At 42.5% G+C, this 21252-nt stretch overlaps 1 protein-coding gene across 15 annotated transcripts in view; it reads left to right on the top strand.

The window, feature by feature from the left end:
- The window catches only part of LOC100151788 (flavin-containing monooxygenase 5-like), a 281467-nt gene that overhangs the window by 8382 nt on the left and 251833 nt on the right, over positions 1–21252 (top strand). For 3 of the 15 annotated variants that reach the window (XR_014843936.1, XR_014843932.1, XR_002343366.2), the window contains exon 2: positions 15286–15610. The exons of the other annotated variants lie outside the window; for them this stretch is intronic. The gene's annotated coding sequence lies outside the window, so the exon portion shown is untranslated. The remainder of the gene's footprint in view (positions 1–15285; positions 15611–21252) is intronic. 15 annotated transcript variants of the gene reach the window in all.

The raw sequence follows: 21252 nt of genomic DNA, 5'->3' as shown, positions 1-21252 counted from the left end.
CATATGGAGGTTCCCAGGCTAGGGGTCCAGTCAGAGCTATAGCTGCTGGCCTATGACACAGCCATAGCAACACCAGATCTGAGCCGTGTCTGCAACCTACATCACAGCTTATGGCAATGCTGGATCCTTAATCCACTGATAGAAGCCAGGAATTGAACCTGCATCTTCCTGAATACTAATCAGATTAGTTTCTGCTGAGCCATGACAGGAACTCCTCAAGATTTTTTCTAGACACCTTCCCTTCTTCTCCCTTCCACCTTCAGGTTATCCTCCCAAACACCAACTAATCTAGGGTGAGGTGTGTTTGACCAGATTCCTCCACATGGGCCAGATAATAATTTAGATAGTAGAATTTGTTGAAGCAGGAATTCGACAGCATTGTCTAGCCATGTGCAGTCCTTCTTTTCAGAGCCAATGGCTGTCTAGCTCTTTGGTCTGTGGGAATCAGAGCTCCTACTTGACCTCCAACACACCCCTCTCCACTCCTTTGCCTTTACCACCATTCAGTCCTCATCATTCAGGGCACTGGTCTCCAGAACATTCTTCACTGGAGCAGCAGAAGAAAATAATAAACTTCCTATTTGTGTATGTTTTATAAGTAACTATATCAAGGTTGTGGTATTGATGTATATAATTAATAAGCAAACAGGCAAACCTATATGGCAACTACTGATCTAGACAATTGCAATTCCTTCTAGCTGGTCTACTTGTCTCAATCCCATTTTCTACATTACACTGAGGATTATCTTACTTTTTTTTTTTTCTTTTACACGCATACCTGCAGCATAGGAAAGCTTCTGGGCTAGGGGTCAACTTGGAGATGCAGCTACCAGTCTACACCACAGCCACAGCAACATCAGATCTGAGCCACATCTGTGACCTATGTTGCAGCTTGTGGCAATGCAGGATCTTTAACTCACTGAGTGAGGTCAGGGGTCAAACCTGCATCCTCATGGACGCTATGTTGGGTTCTTAACTGGCTGAGCTGCAGTGGGAACTCTGAGGAGTATCTTTCTAAAGCACACTTCTCCTTGTTCACTGGTCTGTCTAAAGCCGTTCATTCATTCATTCATTCATTCATTCATATGCTAAGCAGCTGCCATCTGTCAGGCACTGTATTAGGTACTGGAGATACGAAGATGAGAAAGGGGCTGCCATCACCTTTACAGAATCCAGCAAAGTGGCGCCTTGTGATCCCATGCTCCCCCATGGGATGAAAAAGACTATAATCTGGCCCCTTCCTACCCCACAGCCTAATCTCCTAGATGTCTCACTCACATTTAGCCATATTGAGGTATTAGTGTTGTCCAGTTTTCACCCCATGCGTTTTCCACTTTCCATCCCAGTAATATGTAAGCTCCACATGGGCGGGAGCTTTGCCTTTTTGTTCACATTGTGTCCCAAATGCTCAGCACAGTACCCAGGTTATAGTGGGTGATTAACAAATATTTCAAAGGCAGGACTACCCAGCACATGCTGATTTCCCTCTTCTTTGAGGTCATTTCTCTCTGGCAAATGTTTTTTATGTGGCCAACTCATCCTTCAAAGCTCAACCTAAATGCCATTCCCTCAGCAATGCTTTTGACTCTCAGACCCAGCCAGTGTTCTCACTATTGTGCATCCTTAAAGCCCCCTTTTCCCTCAAAGTAATTAATTGTTTCTGGATTAATTATTTAATTATGATCCATTTTCCTTGTTAGATTATAAGCTCCATGAAGGTAGGAGCAATATTTAATTTTGTCATGGCTATTTCCTCAGCCTTCAAAACAATGCCCAACACATAGTGATTGTTCACAAAATATTTGTCTTTTTTTTTTTTTTTTTTTTTTTTTTTTTTTGCTATTTAGGGCCACCCTCCTAAGCATATGGATGTTTCCAGGCCAGAGGCTGAATCAGAGCTGTAGTCACTGGCCTACACCACAGCCACAGCAACTCGGGATCTGAGCCACGTTTGCGACTGACACCACAGCTCACAGCAACGCCGGATCCTTAACCCACTGAGCAAGGCCAGGGATTGAACCTGCATCCTCATGGATGCTAGTCAGATTTGTTTCCCCTGAGCCATGACAGGAACTCCCCACAAAATATATGTTAAAAGAGCTGAGGGCCTCATCTTGGTAACCTGCCCGGTGTCCCAGTCCTTCTGGAGTTGTTGCCCTATCTCACTCTGTTTTTTTGTTTGTTTGTTTTTGTCTTTTTGCCATTTCTGGCACTGCTCCCATGGCATATGGAGGTTCCCAGGCTAGGGGTCCAGTCAGAGCTGTAGCTGCTGGCTTATGCCAGAGCCACAGCAACACAGGATCTGAGCCACATCTGTGACCTACACCACAGTTCACGGCAATGCCAGATCCTTAAGCCACTGAGCAAGGCCAGGGATCAAACCTGCAACCTCAGGTTCCTAGCCGGATTCATTAACCACTGAGCCATGATGGGAATTCCTGTTTTGTTTTTTGCCCTATCTCACTCTGGACACTCCCTTGCTCCCTTGGTGGGAAGCAAGGAGATCCCCAAACCTCACCTTAGTGATTGAACCCTGATGGTACTTGCTTGCAGACTTCCCTCGTGCTGCCTACCTGGATTTGCCCCCCTTTGCCCCCTGCCACCATGCTGTCCCTGTGGGATCTCAGCACTGGCTGTGGGATCTCCACCTTAATCTGGGTCCCATCCCTCCTGGACTGCCCCATCTAAATTGTGTTGAGGACATAGGGCTGGAGATCCGACAGGAGGTTGTGCAGAGCTAGTGTGTGGAGGCCCAGGGACTGCTTGTATGGGGTGCTCTAATGTGTGTTGTATTTACTCAGAAAATTCCTTGGCCTCAGTCCAGGCTCAATAAATAGAACACAAGGGTAGAAGTCTTTGTGAACGTTTACCATTTGGAACATGTATTTATTTTTATTACTGCTGGAAACTATTGATTGATGAATGGAAAGCAAGACCAAATCACATTATAATAAAGGGGATGAGAAGTAGAGGGAGAAAACAATACAAAAGGAGAGGAAAAAAAAAAAAACAGAGAATCTCTTTAAATTGGGTATTGTGTTTACTGGAAGAGAAACTAATTTTATCTGTATTGCTCAGTAAGTATCACCCGCACAGTGGAAGCAAAATAACATTAATGTTTACACTTCCTGAGGCGATGAGGGACAACACCCAGAATCCTGTACCAACACGAGACAAGTATCACGCAGGTCACACATCAATTTCACTTCACAAACACCCCACAGAGCTGGGTGAAGAAGGCCATACAGTTTCCCCAAAATGTTTGAAGCACAATTGATTATGTCTTAAAATAGGCCCATGGCCTTGCACTGGGAGCTTTATTGGAAAGTTATGTCTCAGAGGCTTTGGGTCTTTCAGTTGACAGAGACCTGGAAATGATATCAACTCACTGATCTCAGGTAGTATCATAAATAAAGCCTTTGAGCCTCAGTTTCCTTGCTTGTATTTGTAATTCGCAAAGCTTATCTTCATAATTCGCAAAGCTTATCTTCATGGCTCAGTACCCATTTCCTCCTGTTTTTGTTTTGGGAAACACTTTGATAGACTGCTTGGGGCAAAAGATGAGAATTTGACCACAGGAACTTGAGACCTGGTAAAAAGATGTTACTTGGCTTCAGTTAAAAAAACAATAGGAGTATGCGTTGTCATTCTGCAGTTAGGAACCTGACTAGTATCCATGATCTCTGGCCCTGCTCAGTGAGTTAGGATCCGGTGATGCTGTGAGCTGTGGTGTAGGTCCCAGATGCGGCTTGGATCCTGAGTTGTGGTGTAGGCTGGCAGCTGCAGCTCCGATTTGACCCCTAGCCTGGGAACTTCTATATGTCATGGGTACAGCCCTAAAAATAAATAAATAAATAATTTAAAAAGATGTTAGTTGGTTCTCCAATAGTAAAGAATACAAACTGGGGTGATGGGCGGAGAATGGAACCAAGGGAAGACGAGGAGGAGGAGAAGACAAGGGGTGGCCTGCTTAGATGAGTAGGAAGACTTGCCCGTTAGAAGACGGAGGTCTAATGTCCATCCAGTTGTAGAAGGTTTGCATCATTTTTTCATGTAAAAAACCCACTCCTCTTTGTTGCAAAACCTTAAATACAGTCTTTCTTGTTTACAAAGGCATTGCATGTGGGTATACGTGTGTGTGTATGTGCCTGTGTGTGCGTGTTTGTAAATTAAACAATAGTCCGAGTTCCATGTCTGGGTCAATTAAAGGGCAAACAACTGTGTAAGTTAGAATGAGGCCAAGAGTTGAGAAGTGACATGAGGCATATGGAGATTTCCCCCAGGCTAGGGGTCAAATCTGAGCTGTAGCTGCTGGCCTACACCACAGCCACAGCAATGCAAGATCCAAGCTGTGTCTGAGACCTTCACCACAGCTCACAGCAACACCGGGTCCTTAACCCACTGAGCAAGGCCAGGGATCGAACCTGCATCCTCATGGATATTAGTCAGATTTTTTTCCGCTGAGCCACGAGGGGAACTCCAGTTATTCTTTGTATTATTTCTGGAAACTGCCCTTCCCTGCTTACCTTATATAGTTGTTAAGAGTTGAAGAGGGCCATTGGTTGGAAAGTGTGTGTATATGAGCGTTTACCACTTTGTCAGATATTGTTATTACCATTACTATTTTTAGGGGGCTTTAAGCCCGCTCTGCTTGTGTCCTCAGGCTTGTGACTTAATTTTCATGCTGGAAAGCATTAAACAAAGTTTATTATTTGTTCTTCGTGGCTGTTGGAGATCAAAAGCCACTTCACAGGGATAACATTTTTCCTTCCTTTCCCTCCTCCCTTCCTTCCTTCCTTCTTTCTTTCCTTCCTTCCTTCCTTTTCCTTTTTACGGCCATACCTGCAGCATATGGAAGTTCTTGGCCTAGGGGTCAAATTGGAGCTATAGCTGAGGCCCATGCTACAGCCACAGCAACACCGGATCCAAACAACACTGGATCCTTAACCCACTGAGGGAGGCCAGGGGTCAAACACGAATCCTCACAGACTCTATGTCGGGTTCTATGTTGTGTGCTGAACCAACATCCTTCTAAGCATGCTATCTATGGTAATAACTAAAATAAACCCAAAATTGATACATTTTGCAAAGTTATAGAAAGATTGAACAATTTCCTTCTCAAAGAGTAAGAAATTAAAATATGACATTAAACAAATGAAAAAAAAAAGAATGATCAATGGGAGAGAATTCAACTCCTTTTCCAGATGACAGAGAATAATGGGACCTGAAAAGAGGCAATCTAAAGGAAATTCTCGAAGTAAGAAGTAGAGGCAAAAGCAAAATAGATTTTTATCTACTTCATCCAAGTTTCAGGAGGATGTGGAGACAACTGAGTGGAATGTGTAAAGCAGAAGATATATAAGCAGAAATTAAAAGCAAGACAGACTGAGAAAATAGTGTGATAAGATCCATGTCACACAAGAATAAAAGGATCACCCCAGCTGTGTTAGACTGAGGCAGTGACCCCCAATGCTCCTCAGGTGGAAGACACCATCACACCATCACCAGGCTGTGTCTGGGAGATTAGGTAATTTCTAACATGTAAAATGGGAAAGGCTCCTGGCTGTTGGCCTGGCTGGCCATACCTATTAAAGTTCAAATATTTCTCTTTTCAATTTTTATTAGTGTTTTGGGAGGAGAAGTAAAGGATGCTGAAGGCTTTGTTGGAGGTGAAAGCGACGCCTAAAATGTCTAGGGGTCAGAGGGGCTCCTACGGTGCTGGGGAGTCTTCTAGCACCTTTACCTATGGTGGGATTACCCAGAGGGCAGTCAATTCACAAATGCACATGAAATGCATAGAATCCAGTGAAAGGTCCTATTACTTTTTACTTCCTGCAGACAGGGATGGACAATAGTGGCATATGCTTGAAGGAGTAGTCAGAGTAGGGAACAGTCAGCCAGATTGGAAGTAGAACTTTTTTTTTTTTTTTCTTTTTTAGGGCTGCTCCTGTGGCATATGGAAGTTCCTAGGCTAGGGCTCCAGTCAGGGCTTCAGCTGCCAGCCTACGCCATGACCACAGCAACTTCGGGTCCAAGCTGCATCTGTGATCTACACCATAGCTCATGACAACACTGTATCCTTAACCCACTGAGTGAGGCCAGGGATCAAACCTGAATCCTCATGGATACTAGCTGGGTTCATTACTGCTGAGCCACAGCGGGAACTCCTGGGAGCAGATCTTAAGGCTCTTCCACTAGCTCATACCATAATCTTGGGTGAATAATTTACCCTTCCTGAGCTTCAATTTCTTCATCAAAAACAAAAACAAAAACAAAAGCGAACATACAGTTAATCATATCTTCCTTGTTGCACTCAAATAGAATATTATTTGTATAAATGCTTTGACATGGTAGGCCTCTGAGCAGATGTAAGTCAGATGATGTAATTTTGAGTGGAAAAGATGATGTGCTTGTTTCTGCAACCCTTCCAAGTTCCTTTGAGGATCTTTTTTTTTTTTTTTTTTTTTTTGGATTAGTTCCTCTTTTCCCCAGAACACATCTAAAGTGGCTGTTAATTTTCTCTACTAAGGTATTTATTGATTAATAATTTTTGAAGGGTCTCTCACATGCCAGGCCCAATGCTAGCCACCGAGGATTCAAAGATAAACTGCATACCATTCTTTCCCTGGTGGAACTCACTGTCGAGGAAGAAAGTAATAATTATAACAGAAGGTGGAGTTCCATAATAGAATCCCAATAGCATGCTATGGGAGAGATAGGAGAGATGGGGAGGAGGAGCCTGAGGCCAAGAGGGTTTCTCAGAACACAAGAAGATATTCTTTTGTAGGCTGTAAAGAATGAATAAATATTCTCCATCAGGAGGGCAGGAGAAGACAGTGTTTGTAGGGGACTAGCTTGAGCAAAAGCATGAGCATATGGAGATGACTTTATGTATTTAGGAAATGGGGAGGAGGCTGATGCAGATAAATCCTGAGTTAGGGGTAGACTGGGGGGAAAGCTGGAGGATGATATAGAATGAGTTGCTGGAGGCCAGGTCTATTAAGGGAATTTGGAGAGGATTGGAGAACAATGGAGTATTACATCATAATCTCCTTCCTGAGTTAAACCCTGTTTGGGCATGATGAAGTACCTTCTTTATATACTGTTAGATTGGGTTTGCGAAAATGTGGTAATGACATTTAGTGTTCATATTCTGTGGTTTCTTTCCTGTCATGTTGTTTTCTGATTTTGGTATCAAGATAATACAGACTTCCTAGAGTACGTTGGAAGTGTTCCCTCTCTATGTAGTATTAGTTTTCTATTGCTGCAAAAAAAAAAAAAAAAAAAAAAAAGAACGTAGATTTAGTGGCTTACAACAACAAAAAAATTTGATTACCGTGCAGTTCTGGAGGTCAAAAGTCCAAAATGAATCTCACTGGATGAAAACCAAGGTGCTGGCAGGGCTGGAAGCTCTAGGGGGGGAATCCGTTTCCTTGCCTTTTATGGCTTCTGGAGGCTGCCTGTATTCCTTGGCTCACAGTCCCTTCTTTCATCTTCAAAGCCAGGATTGTAGTATCTTCTAATCTCTCTCTCTCATTCCAACTATCCTGCTTCTCTCTGTCACTTGTGGTTACATTGGACCCATCAGGATAAAGTGGGGTAATCTCTCCATCTCAAGATTCTTAATGCCATCTACAAAGTCCCTTTTGCCATGTAAGGTTGTAATACATTCATATTCTTCCCTCCTACTTTCCTTCAAAAAATTTTTTTAAAGGGGTTGTGTAGAATTAGTATTATTTCTCCTTAAATGTTTGGTAGAACTTGCCAATGAAGTCTTAGGGTCCTAGAGTTTTCTTCACAGAAAGATTTTTAGTTACACATGCAATTTGTTTAATAGTAAGTTTAAGACCTATTCAAGTATCTACTTCTTTTGAGAGAGCTTCAGTAGATTATGCCTCTTAAAAGAAATTTATGCCATTTCATCTGAGTTGCTGAATTTATTAACATAAAGTTGATAATATTCCCTTGTTATTCTTTTAATTCTCTAGGATGTGCTGTGATATCCACTCTCTCCTTCTGATATTGGTTGTGTTTTCTCTCTCTTTTTCGCTCATGATCAATCTGTGTAGAAGTTTATAAATTTCATTGGTATTCTCAAAGAACAAGCTTTTGTTTCATTGATTTTCTCTAGTTATTCTCTTTTTTATTTTATTGATTTAGATTGTATTCATTATTTGCTTTCTTCTTCTTACGCTAGATTTAATTTACTTTTATTCTAGTTTGTTAAGGTATTATCTTAGGTTATTGATTTTAGATCTTCTTTTCCAATATGTGTTTAATGCTGTAATTTCTCTTAGTGTTGTTCTCACTGCATTTCATAAACTTTGAGATGTTGGGGTCTCTATTTCAGTTCAAAAAACCTGATATGGTTCCTTGTGATTTCTTCTTTGTTTATTTGCACATGTGTTGTTTAACATATAAATATTTAGGGAATTCTAGGTGGATGATTTTTTTTTCTTTCAGTATTTTAAAGATGTTACTTTGCTTTCTTCTGGCTTTCATTGTTCCCAAAGAGTAATTGCTTGTCATTCTTAACTTTGTTTCTCTATATGTGATACGTCTCTTTTAAAAAAAATCTGAATATTTTAAAGATATTTGTTTTATCATGGGTTTTACATAATCTGAACTTGATGTGCTTTGTTTTACTCTTTGTAACTTTTTTTTTTTTGGAACTTCTAGGGTCTATGTCTGTATTTTTCATCGAATTTGGGGAAAAAAATTCCTCATTATTTCTTCAAATATTTTTTCTACATCGTTCTCTTTCCTTTTCCTATCATTATGACCACCAATTACACACATATTAGACTACTTGAAATTTTTTCACAGGTCATTCATATTTTGTTCTTTTTTTTTTTTTTTTTGTCTTTTCTGGGGCTTCATCCATGGCATATGGAGGTTCCCAGGCTAGGGGTCTAATTGGGGCTGTAGCCACCAGCCTATGCCAGAGCCACAGCAATGCCGAATCTGAGCTGCGTCTGCGACCTACACCACAGCTCTTGGCAATGCTGGAACGCCACATCCTTAACCCACCGTACAAGGCCAGGGATCGAACCTACAACTTCATGGTTCCTAGTGGGATTCATTAACCACTGAGCCATGACGGGAACCTAGTGTTTTCCAATGTCTAAAACCTATTGTTCCATGTACTTTGTTTTTTAGTTGTTTAAGGAGAGAGGGTAACAAGCCATTTTCAACACCTCTTGGTTGTAAGTAGAAACAGACATAAAATAGCTTAAGATGAGATCCCGTAAAGATTTTATTTATTTTATTTTATTTCTTTATTTTGCTTTTTAGGGGTGCACCTGCTGCAGATGGAGGTTCCCAGGCTAGGGGTCAAATTGGAGCTGCAGCTGCTGGTCTGCACCACAGCCACAGCAACGCCATATCGGAGGTGCGTTTGTGACCTACAACACAGCTGGCAGCAATGCTGGATTCTTAATCCACTGATTGGGGCCAGGGATCAAACCTGCATCTTCATGGATACTAGTCAGGTTCATTTCTGCTGAGCCACCACAGGAACTCCTAATATTTGACATTTTAAGAAGCCTTAGATCCAAAGGAATAATGCCATGGTCATGAAAATCTAGAGCATGGAAACCTAGGGCATAGTAGGGAGAAAGAGACTAATATCAAGATTCTTAAAATCCATGTAATCTGTTCCACCTTGCCTCAGATCGGAAGTCTACACTAAACCCTCCTGAAAGCTCTACTGCAGTACAACACAGAAGCCCTCACCATCAGTGGGAGCGGGGCACTAACTGACTCTTGGTTCTAGGGAGTCAGCTTGCCCCAGTGTGCTGGACATTGATGAAGTCATCTGGCAGAGTTGGCCTGGGCCCCTGGTCACAGTGGATTTGCCTGGCTTCCTTGAAGACTATCTCTGCCTGTGTTTCCAGGGAAACAAACCTGAGCCCTCTGAGGCCTCCTAATATCTCAACATTGAAACTCAAGACTGAGAAGTGAAGCCATCCTCCAGTGCCTTGCTTCTGCCCATGGGGATCCTGATTAACTCTGCGGCAGCAAAGTTATGATAAATGACTTTCTTTCCTAATAGTAATTCAGATATCCTGGGTGGAGCAGCTCTGCTGGGGTAAGGAATAAGAATTGGGCAGCTCCCTGTGCTGCAGGGGAACTGATGGCCTGGATGGTTGAGCATCGCTGATGACTGCCCCCTGGGAAGAAGCAGATGGGGATAAAGTTATCAGCAGGCTAAGCCTCTCTCTCAGGCCTAGAAATCTCATTTTATTTATTTATTTATTTTTTCTTTTTGTCTTTTCTAGGGCCGCACTCTCGGCATATGGAGGTTCCCAGGCTAGGGGTCTAATCGGAGCTGTAGTTGCCAGCCTATGCCACAGCCACAGCAATGTGGGATCCAAGCTGAGTTTGTGACCTACACCACAGCTCACGGAAACATCGGATCCTCAACCCAATGAGCGAGGCCAGGGATCGAACCTGCAACCTCATGGTTCCTAGTTGGATTCGTTAACCACTGAGCCACGATGGGAACTCCTAGAAATCTCATTTTAAAGAGTCTACATGAATGGTCTGTAAGATACTTTCCTTATATCTTCTTGGAACTCAGTATCATTTCCCTTCTGGCTTCTTTTTATTGAGGTGGAGTCTCTAGAAGCCAATACCAAGAAGGTGGAGTAGGTGGTCCTGTCAAGGGAAGTTCTCACCTCCTTGAATGACCATGAAAGCCTCTTCCTCAGGGCAAACTGTGAGGCTTCCTATGATGACAGATTATCGTAGTGTGACAAATGCCAGGTATCCTATCTATGCACATTGCTTAGAAGGCCCTGCTGACTGCACATAATAAACATGTGTGCCCAATATGTCTGCAGAATCAGCTGCAATGCCTAAAGGTAGGTCAGGACACATAGTAGGCTCACAGGAAAGGCTCACTGAATAAATAAGCAGAGAGAGTTCTGTAGTTGTTATGGGCTTGGAGACAGATACGTTTATTGAGCTCTTTGTAGTATGTGGCACCAACAATAAGGCTCATGAAGCTAAAAATGATACTTCATCTGCCACAGAGAGTTTTCCAGTCTGAGGTAAAGAATTGTTGTACAAAGTAAAACGTCATGATGTCTATAAAAACAGTGCTTCTCAAAACCCTGGAGGAAGAGAATCTTTAATTCCAGCTTCTTTCTTAAACAGTGGCCTTCTGAAGCTCTCTTTGTCTGTTTTCTAGTCACAAGTTCTAAAGCCCTTTCGATATTTGGGGCATTTTCTGCATTGCAAATCTCCCCTCCCTCAGGGGAAAGCCAGGCACTCACTTTCCCAGCCTTTCTTGACCCTGGAGTAGGTATATTCACAGACCCAAGTTCTGCTATTCAGATACACTGATAGGAATCTTCAATTAGAAAAAGAGTAGAGTGAGGAAGCAGGGGCTGTAACCCACCTTTTGATGAGGATGACTATGGGACATTTGGCTCTTGGGAGCAGCAGGGCAGAGTTTTAGATTTCCAGAACCTGGTCGCTGCGACTGGGTATGTGAACTCTGTGCTGTGTCATGCCCTTTGGTGGGGTCTCCACGGGGGCCAGCCACAGTGTGGTCCATGTGTTGTTCCTGGTCACATCATCTCCACGGTTTGCTTTCTGGCCCTCCTGGAGATTTTCTGAGCTACCTAATATCCTTTAATAAATTATTTTTCGGCTTAAGTTACCTGGAGGGGGTTCTGTTATGTATTAACTGAAAACCTGACTGAAAAACTCTCCATTATTAGTTGATAAGAGCCAGTGATTCCTGTTTATGTGAATGTGAAGAGAACCCATTTATTTGTTCTGTGACTCCAGGTACAACTTCTTAAAAGCAGCTGGGTCAGAATGAGAGAGTAGGTCTCAAACTAACCCTTGAAGGCGTCAGCATGCTTCTCACTTCCGAAAGCTTCCTTACAATTTCTGCACTCTAAATATCCTAGGCATGAAGTTTCCGTCATGACTCCACAGTTAATGAACCTGACTAGGATCCATGAGGATGTGAGTTTGATCCCTGGCCTTGCCGCTCAGCAGGTTAAGGATCCGACATTGCTGGGAACCGTGGTGCAGGTAGCAGACGTGGCTTGGATCCCCAGTAGCTGTGGCTGTGGCATAGGCTGGCAGCTGTAGCTCCGATTGGACCCCTAGCCTGGGAACCACTGTATGCCTCGGGTCATCCCTAAAAAGCAAAAAATAAAATAAAATAAAATTTGATTGTGACGATCATTGTAAAAAATAAATATACTAGGCACGATGCTCTTCTGCCTGCATCCCCCATTTTTGGTTAGTACACCTGGATGCACAAGCCTGAGGTGTGGTCATCGCAATCCTTCCCTTGTCTCTCTTACTTCCCAGTGACAAACTTAGAATATGACCTTATTATTGCTTAAATTATGGCCTTTCTATCTCCACTGCTGCTTCCTTAGCTTAGACTTCCAACTGTTGCCTTTGTCTTCTGGGTAAACCCCTAACTCCAGCCTTTCACATTTCAGGCCATCTTCCATTCCACCGAATGTAATCAGGCTCTCCTTCCAAGATAAAATCCTTCGGTGACTCCACATTTCTTATGGACTAATGTTCAAGCTCCCTTGGGATCTTGTCCCAGAAAACTATTTTAAATTCACTTGCTGCTATGCCCTCATCACCTCCCGTGTCTAGTCACCCACCAGTCTCCAAGCACCAGGTTCTCATAGCTGCATCTCAGTGTGCACTGCTCTCCTTTCTTGAAATGTCCTTTGTCACATTATGCATTTGGCATACTCCTACTCATCCTTCAAGATTTAGTGAGAATGCCACCAACTCTGGGAAATGGTTTCTGCCATTTCCATCAAAGTGTAGCGCTTCTTTTTTCTGTGCCCTCAACCTTTTTTTGTGCCTTTCTCCAGCCTTCTAATATAGCACTTATCACATTGTTGGGTTTATTGACTCCCACGTGCATCTTCCCGATAGATGGTGAGGTTGTGAGAAGGAGGGGCAGAGTCTTCTTCATCTCTTTACCTTGAGGGCCAAGGACAATACCTGGTACTTAGTAGATACTCAGATGATGCTTGTGAAATTGGCAAATTAGCTAATAATAACACAGTTGCGGGGCAGAATCCGCTTCATCTCTGCATCTTTGAGGGCCAACCACAATGCCTGGCACTGAGTAGATACTTAGATGATGCCTGTGAAATTAGCAAATTAACTAAAAATACACACAGTTGCAGGAAAGACTCTTAGAACTAGTCAAAACCCCTGAAAACCCACATTCCCAAATAGAGGCTCTTATTAAAGTAGTAAAATTCTAGTCACTCTGGCCATAGCTGTCCCCAGTCCAGTGAACCATATGCATCCCCCTGGGGAATCTTTCTGCACAGACAGCCTAAAGGCAGACCCAGAAAAGGAAATGAAACACCTGCTAATTTACAAACACCTAGGTATTTTGAATAGTAATTAACACAAAGCTCACTAATAGTTAGGGAGTAATTAATAGCTAAATGTTGGCATTTAACAAAATGATGTTTTTCCCCTTTTCTACCCAAGCAATGCTTTTAAATTGAGGATGCTCAAAATGGCTTGAAATGGGAGGAAATCATTTCAGACACCACGAGTATTTAAAAGGTAGTGCTGCTGGTGGGCGTGCTTCATTGCCATCATTAACCACAACGGGAACAGCCAGCATTTACTGAGTCCCCACCAGCCAAGGCAGAGGCGCAGGATTGAAGGCAGGCTACTGCATTCACAAAAATCTCTCATATGAAAACATATTACACTTGCAAAGCAAATGAATTTGGAGACAGGTGGGTGATCATTCACAATCCAGAGACCCTGGGCTATACAAAAGGATCTCCCACAAGGTTCCTTTAAATAGGAAACTGCCAGAGAGCACTTACAATATTATTGAGTTTATAAGGAATCAATTAAGAACTAATTCTTTCAGAAACCAATCTATCGCACAACAGGGGTATAGCTACATTTAGAATTGCTGCTCCAATCTTTGCCTTTCCATCACCCTTTGTCAGCAACCATTATACAACCAAAACCTGTAAAGTAAAATGCACAGACAGGGTCAGGAGACCTGGGTTTGAATCTGGCTTTTGGCCATGCTGCTCCAGCCTCAGTGTTCTCACCTGGAACTGGGGCCAACAGTCTCGGTGGCAAGGATTAAGAAAGAATATGAATTTGAAAGAGCCCATGTCATGGGTTGCTGTTCACTCATACATTAGTTCATTAAGGCTACCCAAACAAAGTACCGCAAACCGAGCAGCTTAAACAACAGAACTGCTTTGTCTCATAGTTCTGGAGGCTAGAAGTTCAAGATCAAGGTATTGGGGGGGGGGGGGGTTGGTTACCTCCAAAGGCTGTTCCATGCCTCTATCCTAGCTCCCAGTAGTTTACTGATAATCTTTGGTGCTCCTTGGCTTCTGCTGCAACACTCCAATTTCTGCCTTTATCATCACACATCATTTTCTCTGTGTGTGTGTCCAGTATGACCCCCTCTTAACTAATTACATCTGCAGTGACCCTCTTTCCAAATAAAGCCACATTCTGAGATACTGGTGGTTAGAACTTTAACATATGAATTTTGAGAGAACACTATTCAGCTCATAACAACTCATTATTGCTCTGGCTTTAAGTCATTGAAATGACAGATATGTGGTGCTTTTTTCTTGGTAGATATTTTGCTTTTCTTGGCTAAGATGTTGCCAAGTGAAAGGCATTTTTATAGAAACAACAGCAAACCACAAAGAGAAGATCTTGAACATAGAAATCAAGACAAAAGGGAAACTTTAATAAGAGAAATCAGATTGGGCAGCAGCTCCAATAGCAGTTTTCTTTTTCCTGACAGCCTTTTATCCCTTCCCTCTTAGGAAAAACAGTGCACTCACCAGGGCCTTGGTCACATCCACCTTGCCACACTGAGGAGTACGAAGGAGGTTTGGCACTCTATTCTTATCATGACTCACTTTTTGCAGGAAGATGGTTTCTCAGCGGAACCATCCTTCTGTCAGATGGAGAAGGCTCTCTGCCTCCAGGGTTCTGCCAAACCGGCCCTAGGAGCAATGACTTGGTCACTTCCTCCCAAGTGTGGTTTCCAATAAACTCGACAACAACAACAAAAAGCCAACTGATGATGTTGTCCCATAGATTGTACTCCCATTGTATTGCTGGAAACTTGGAGGTCAGAGGCTGGAAGAAACCAGTTGATGAGCTATAAAGGCTAGGACACATTTGCGTTGTGCTCTGGTCTCCACACAGTGACTTGGATATTGGGGTAGACTGATTGTAGTAATGACCGAATTTGTTCCCACCTTCTGTATCCAGGCCCTCCTGCACTGACTTTTGCCATAGCCATTTGTCTTGATTTGGCCAAAGAGAACATCTTGAAAAGTGCTTGTACACTGGAGCTGCTTTTGCAACTGCTACCACCAAAATGATCAAGCTCAAGCTAGTCTCCTGGAGGAAGAGACACCACATGAGCAGCAATGAGCCATCACAAACAACAAGCTGCCAGCTAACTCTGCAGCTGATCACGGATGTATGATGCATGATGTATGATGTATGTGTCCAGCTGATATTAGCAGAGTCTGGCCTCAGGCTGGAAGAACCATTCAGGTGCAGGAGACCCAAACTGCAGCCTCTCAAAATTGTGAGCTAAAACAATGTTTTCCTTTTCTTTTTTTCTTTTTGTTGTTGTTCTGAGCCATTTGGTGTTGAAGTGTTTTGTTATGTAGCAAAAGTTAACTGCCACAGATATTTTCCCAAGGGTTCTTCTAGAGTCTAGTACCGCTGGTGAGATCATGAGTGTTGGGATTTTAGGGATAGTTTTCTGGCTAGCCATGTGTAATTTGGGTAATCTGGGCTAGGAGGTGGGGTCTATTGCCAGCCATGCTCTGTGGCCCCTGGGAGTATAGGCTTTGGGGTCAAACTGACCTTGATTCAAATCATGGCAAGGCGTCACTGTGGAGAAACAACTGTAATCACACCAAAATCCCAATGGCTTCACACCCTAAAGATATATTTCTATTTTATGTCACAGCCCACCCATATATTTATATATTTGCTGTCCCATACCTCTGTGCTAATCTACAGATCTGGCTGGGGGCTGGCTAGTCTAAGAGGACTTAGCTAGTTGGCTTGTTCCACTCCATGTGGTATCTCGCCCTCCAGCTGGCCAGCTTGCGTTTGATCACACTTGTATATAGAGATTCAGGGATCCATGCTCCTTCCATCTATTGTGTTCTCTGAGTCCTCCACTGGATTCTCTGTCTCCAGCCAGGAGACATGGAGAATCTGATAGGACTTATTTTAGCTGCTTAGGTTGGAAATGTCAAGAATCACTTCTTGCTTCATTCCACTGGCTAGAACGAGTGGCATGTCCCCACCTAGATGCAAGGGGACTGGGAACATGAGCCACCAGTTTACCAAGGAAAGAAAGAAGACAGATATTGGTGAGATCCAGAAGTCTGTCCTAGGCAGCAATTCACTAACTAGGTACTCAGGCAAGTTATTTGACTTTTCTGGTAGTCAAATTATCCCATGTGGGTTGTGCAATCTATGCAGAAGTGGCCTCAGTCCAGTATAGGTCTTTTCATTCTGATCTGTGTCCATGCACACTGGGAACTGAGGCCGTTTAGTGTCACATCACTATGCTATTGTTTTTCAGAGTCAGGCTCTATCTGGCATACCAAGGACAGGGCTGTGGGAATGGTCTACCCTGAATGTAGGTGATGAGTGGGTGTATTTTCTATAGAGACACTTTTAAAATTATAAAGCTAATTGAAAGCTGGTCTGTTTTTTATTATCATCATATGCCAGCAAATAATAGTAAAACACTCCTTCTTAAAAGAAAAATTGATATGTAAGGGCTAAACAATTACTACGCTACTATTGAGATTGATTGATATTATCATTAGCTAGAATTGGCCCCTAACCCAACAGTCCTTTGGTTTCGAGAGTACATGAGAGAAGCATTTGGACTTCAGATTCATTTGAGCATATTTTCAAATGCTCTCTCTAGTCACTCTGTTTCACTGTTTTAAACATTTTTTCCTTCTTTTTTGGCCACACCCACAGCATAGGAAAGTTCCTGGGCCAAGGATCTTACTGGAGCTGCAGGTGTGACCTACACCACAGATGTGGCAATGCCAGATTCTTAACCCACTGTGCTGGCTGGGGATCAAATGCACACTACCACAGACAATGCTGGATCATTAACTAACTGCACCCAGAAGGAATTCCCACTGTTTTAAACTTTTAAGTACAAATTAAAAAAAAACTACAAGTGGTCACATAGAACAACAAAACTAAAGGAACTCAAGTTCTCAGCCATCATCTACACAAGCACTGTTTATTTGTCATGGCTTAAAGGCAGGAATATCCAGCACCACAGGTGTTGGAGACACAAGCTATTCCCAAAGGGAGCTTGACTTATGTCAAACCATTTATGAGCTTATTGGGAGTTCACCAAGTTCAATCCCATATAGAATATAGTACCTACTCAAAGGATAAATGTCTTAGTCAACTTGGGCTGTTATTAAAAAAAAAATACCACTGACTGGGTAGCTCAAACAACAGATATTTATTTATCATAGTTTTGGAGGCTGGGAATCCAAAGTGAAGATGCTGGCCAGTTTGGTTTTTGGTAAGGGCTCTCTTCCTGGCTTGAAGATGGCTGCCTTGCTGCTGTATCCTCATGTGGTAGAGAAACAAAGCTCTGATGTCTATACTTTTACTTATAAGGGCACGAGTCCCATCACGAAGGCTCTATCTTCATGCCATCATCTAAACCTCATCACCTTTCCAAAGCCTCAACTTCTAATATTACATTGGGGTTAGGTCTTCAATAAATAAGTTTGAGATGGTACACAAACATTCCGTCCGTAACAATAAGTAGTGACATTGTACTCCTTTGAAAATAATTTGGGGGGAAGTCAGAAAATGATCTGTTTTGGGTTCTCATTTACTCACTTAGTTACTGGCTACTCCACAAAGAAGTGGTCTTTGGTATCCTGTCCTTGCTAGCAATCCATTCTCCCCTGTGTTTCCTGGATTCTCCTGGTGTATTGGGATCTTCATAGGAAGCAGGGTGACTTGACAGGCCTGCAGAATTCCAAGTCTCAGATCTAGACATTGATTGTGGCCTGGACGGCCCTCTTCACTGGCTGGTGGGGTAAGGTTGTGTTGAAGCCAAGGGGGTCAAGTATGGAAGCAGATCATCGGCTCCTGAATCCCCACCCTTCTCTCTCTCTTATCCTTAGCCTGCTGCTCATTCTTTTCATTTTTTTAAATTAACCACTGGCTGCCTATCACATAGCCCTGTTCAATTGTCCTCTTATCCCAATGAGTAAGTCCAAATCTGGATGGATCTATTCTTCCCACACACGACTCCTTTTCCAAGTGTCCCCATTCTTCCTTCTTGTTTTTGTTATTGATGGCACCATTATTCTCCCAGTTTCACTAATCTTTGGCATGTTTCTTATTCATTTTCTATAGTTCACCAAGATCTATAATCAAATTCCTTCCTTTTCCATCTACACTGGTTTGGACCTAGGTCAACTTGCATCTAAGATTGTGTCTCACTAACCCTAATTTCTGCTGCCAAATGAACCCTCCCACATACCACTTTCATCATGTAACTGCTCCCCCAAGAGTTTGCAATGGTTTTCTGCTGCTATTGCAGCAAAACTACTTCCCCTGAGGCTTGAGGAGGCTGGAGCCAATGACAAAGAGACTAAAAAATTTTCAACTAAATGTCCCAACTTTCAGTTAAAGATGTTTTTCCCTAATTCTAAATTCTCTGATTCTTCAGGGGCTAACATATGAGTGGGGCAAAGGAGACCCCATTTTTCCTCCACACACAAGAACAGTGTGCTGCCAGATGTAGGGGCTCAACAAATATTTCTTGAGTGGAGAAAAGAACTTTACAGATAGTATATAAAAATATAACTCACTCAAATATAATTTTTTCATATTCATTCATTGATGAATGACCACATGTAGAGTCTACGTAGAGAGGGAGAAACTTGATACGGAAGCCACATCATCCCAGCAGCCTAGTGAGCCTCCAGATAAACCTGTGCCAAGCTGCCATCTGACTGCAAGCACACCAGAGGCCCCAAATGAAACCACCAGAAGAACTGCCCACTGAGCCTAGTCTACCTTTGGAATCACGAAAGATAAAGTCATTGTTTTAAGCCATTGAATTGGGGTGGTTTGTTATACAGCAGTAGATAGCCAAAAAGACATATCCATTCATTGAAATTTATGTATCCATCCGTGTCTGATACTGTGTTAGGTGAAGTGGATGCAAAACTAAATACTGCATTGATGCTGAACTCTTTTTATATGTTTGTTAATGAAAAATCTTTGTAAATGGAAGTGTTTTCATGTTTTGCTTTAAAGGTGAAAACATTTCAGTATAAAATATATTTGTAGCAAGTCGTTTTGTAAAAAGGAATAATCACTGAGGTTGTTTGTATTTTTAACTTTTTGAAGTGACAGTTTTTAGGTAGTGAAACACATGAGAGCTTTTATTTATTTGTTTGTTTGTTTATTTATTTATTTATTTATTTATGTTTGCTTTTCTTTTTTTTTAGGGCCGCACCTGAGGCATATGGAAATTCCCAGGCTAGGGGCTGAATTGGAGCTGTAGCTGCTGGCCTATGCCACAGCCACAGCAACTCAGGATCTGAGCTGCTTCTGAAACCTACACCACAGCTCACAGCAGCACCAGATCCCTGATCCACTGAGAGAGGCCAGGGATTGAACCGCATTCCTCATGGATACTAGTCGGATTCATTTCCACCGTGCCACAAAGGGAACTCCCAGAGCTTTTAATAATAGAATTTAATTCAACAAATATTTCTGAGCACTTACTATGTGCTTCCTCTCTATATTTTAAAAACCCACGTTGAGGAGTTCCTGTTGTGGCTCAGTGGTTATAAACCCAACTAGTATCCATGAGAATGCGGGTCTGATACCTGCTCAGTGGGTTAAGGATCTGGCATTGCCATGAGCTGTGGTATCGGACCTGGTGTTGCTGTGGCTGTGGTGTATAGGCCGGCAGCTGCAACACTGATTTGACCTCTAGTCTGGGAACTTCCATATGCCATGGGTGCAGCCCTTAAAAGCAAAATAAATAAATAAATAAATAAATAAACTAACAAACAAAAAATTCTCATTGAAATTCAGGTGCTGTTTCCCACCTGCCATCTATTTGTTTTCATGGGGCTTGTCCTAAGTTACTTGGGGGAATTCTGTTTTTGTCTATTAACACATATACGTGTTACTGTCACGCATCCTCTAGCTCTTTTCTTATTGCTTCAGTAAGAATTATATTCAGTTGTTCAGTTTCTAAATGGCTTAATTAGCAGAACTTTCCATGTTTTTTTTTTTTCTTTAGAATTCTCTCAGTCTTCAGTTAGTTGGACTCCCTTCTCATTACTCTCTTTTCTTCCCTGAGTTTTACTCAACATTCGGCTAATGAGTTCACGATCCTCTCTTGTCCCACCATGGATTGCAACCGAGGCATTTGGAGGCTTCCTTGCCTTAATTATTGGGGGAAAAAAATCCCTTCTTGGTCTTTTCTCCTTAGACTCTGCTGGCTCTGAGTTTCCAGCTCTTATCTCTCACTGTCTTTGTTTTTTATAGAAATAAGAGACCGTAAAGCAGAGAGAAGCCATGGAGATCATATAATTTTATGGATGATCAAACTTTGGTCAGAGAGCCAAGTGACTTGCTCAAAGAACCATAGTCAGTTAGTGGCAGAGCCCCGGCTAGAACCAAGATGTCCAAACCAAGGAGTTCTGGCTTCATTAAAGTAATGAATGCACTTTCAGACCATGTTAAACTAATGCAAACAGAGTAACTGATACTTGATCTAGCAGTTTTATTTGCAATTAATTAATGGGTTTTAATTAAATCTCGATTCTCAGTCTCGGGCTACAACTGCAGAAAATAAAAGGAAAAATAAAGAGAAGTACAGTGGGCTCAGAAGCTGTAAGGTGTACAGCAGCAGTTAAAAATATTTTTTTAGGAGTTCCCATCGTGGCGCAGTGGTTAATAAATCCGACTAGGAACCATGAGGTTGTGGGTTAGGTCCCTGCCCTTGCTCATTGGGTTAATGATCTGGCGTTGCCGTGAGCTGTGGTGTAGGTTGCAGACGTGGCTCGGATCCCGCGTTGCTGTGGCTCTGGCGTAGACCGGTGGCTACAGCTCCGATTCGACCCCTAGCCTGGGAACCTCCATATGCCGCGGAAGCGGCCCAAGAAATTAAAAAAAAATTTTTTT

This window comes from Sus scrofa, chromosome 4 (assembly GCF_054392235.1).
Source record: "Sus scrofa isolate SSC_HxYL_T2T_F1_AM1 chromosome 4, Sscrofa_HxYL_maternal_Yorkshire_Landrace_v2.0, whole genome shotgun sequence".
In the NCBI taxonomy this organism is placed as follows: Eukaryota; Metazoa; Chordata; class Mammalia; order Artiodactyla; family Suidae; genus Sus; species Sus scrofa.
This window is presented reverse-complemented; position numbering and strand designations above follow the sequence as displayed.